Source organism: Myotis davidii, unplaced genomic scaffold (assembly GCF_000327345.1).
Source record: "Myotis davidii unplaced genomic scaffold, ASM32734v1 scaffold356, whole genome shotgun sequence".
Classification (NCBI taxonomy): Eukaryota; Metazoa; Chordata; class Mammalia; order Chiroptera; family Vespertilionidae; genus Myotis; species Myotis davidii.
In genome coordinates this window covers 998,522-1,000,565 of record NW_006288188.1, presented here as the reverse complement: position 1 = coordinate 1,000,565, position 2,044 = coordinate 998,522, and positions in this window count along the sequence as shown.

Genomic DNA, 2,044 nt, shown 5'->3' with positions numbered 1-2,044 from the left:
ATATATATATATATATATATGCGCCCCATATTTAAAAGTTCCTTACTTCTGGGTAATATTTTCTTAACATCATTTATAATCACACACCAGTTTTTATCCAAAATTCAAATAACTTTTCTCTTATGAAAATTTTATATTTTAAATGTTAACTGTCAAAATATAAGGAAAAAAACCTAACCTAAACAAATAAATTAAAAAAAAATACAAACAAAAAAATCTGGAAGTATCTTGACAACAGATATGACAGTAGAAAAAAATTAAAAATCATCTAAAATCCCACCATCCACTGGAAATATTTTGGTGTATATCCTTCCAGAATATTTAAATGAAAAATAGATTTTAATGTCAGTTTGTTACCATCAGATTACAAGAACCCATACTTACTAATACATCATAAGGAAAATGACTCCTTCCTTGTTTATCAAGAAAGTCTTTCAACAGATGTATAAATTATCAATTACACAGTAAACAAAATTATGTGTTTATATATAGGCTTTTTTTTTTCCTTTTGGAGGGAACCCAAACCTTTCATCAAGATTTCAAAGGATACTGTGACTGAAGTGGGTTGAGATTATATATTCTATTCAAACAAGTCTTTGCAGCCAGTCATTTATTCATTAAGAAAAAAATTTGAAGGCCTTTTCAAAAATTTTAATTAAGGCCCTGGCTGGATAGCTCTGTTGGTTAGAGTGTCGTTCCACTTCACCTAGGTTGTGGGTTCGATCCCTGGTCAGGGCACATACAAGAGTCAACCAATGAATGCATAAATAGGTAGAACAACAAATCAATGTTTCCCACCCCCTCTCTCTCAAATCAATAAATAAAAAATCTTGGGTGAGTGGAGGTGGAAGACGGTATATATGGGAGATAAATGGTGATGAAAAAAAGTGAAGGGAAAAAAAATTTTAAAAAGTAAAAATAAAATTGTATTCATCATTGAAATTAATAATACACATCTTTACCGGGGAAAATAATCACCTAATGCCAGATTTTATTTGTTCTATTACCAATAATGTCTTCCTTTCTCTAATAAAAAGAAGCTTGGTTTTTTTAAATGTTTTTAAGATTGCCCTGCTCAGTGTGGCTCAGTTGGTTGAGTGTTGTCCCATGCACCATCAGGTCAGTGGTTCAATTCCCAGTCAGGGCACTTGCCCAGGTTGTGGGCTCCAACCTCAGTGGGAGGAATGCAGGAAGCAGCCTATTAATGTTTCTCTCTCATCCATGTTTCGCTCTTTCTCCCTCTCCCTTCCTTTCTCTAAAAAAATCAATAAAGAACATATTTTTAAAAAATGTTATTAAGCTCTGGTTTGGCTCAGTGGATAGAGCATCGGCCTGTGGATTGAAGGGTCTCAAGTTCAATTCCAGTCAAGGGCACATGCCCTGGTTGTGAGCTCGATCCCCAGTGGGGGGCGTGCAGGATTCTCCTCATTGATGTTTCTATCTCTCTCTCCCTCTCCCTTCTTCTCTGAAATCAATAAAAATATATTTTAAAAATGTTATTAACATTGATATACGTTATATAAACTCAAATGCTTTTGTATTTTGCAGGTAACTAATGTTTTATTGTGTTCATGCACTAATTTGTTGTTAGCAATTACCCTAATACTTTAAAAAAATATTCCTTTAGAAGAGAACCAAGATGGCGGCATAGGTTAACGCCGGAGTTTGCTGCCTCGAACAACCACTTCAAAAGTGAAACTAAAAGACGGAATGAACATCACCGAGAACCACAGGAACGCTGGCTGAGTGGAAATCCTACAACTAGGAGGAAAGAGAAACGCATAGGGAGACTCAGAGGAGGCGCAGTGCTGAAGTCAAATACTGAGGTGCGGAGTGCATGCAGAGCGGGCTGGTGGCTGAGGGCGCGGTTGGCGTTTTCAATTGGGAGGGAGTCGCAGACTCTGAGCTCCCGAGCCAGGCGAGTCTCTAGGGACCTAGACTCACACGGGAGAAGCGGGACTGTCTGGCTTTGGTCAGAGCAAGTGCAGCCTTCTCTCTGAGGTTTGCAGCGGTTGCTGGGATTCAGAGAGGCAGACCCCCTGGG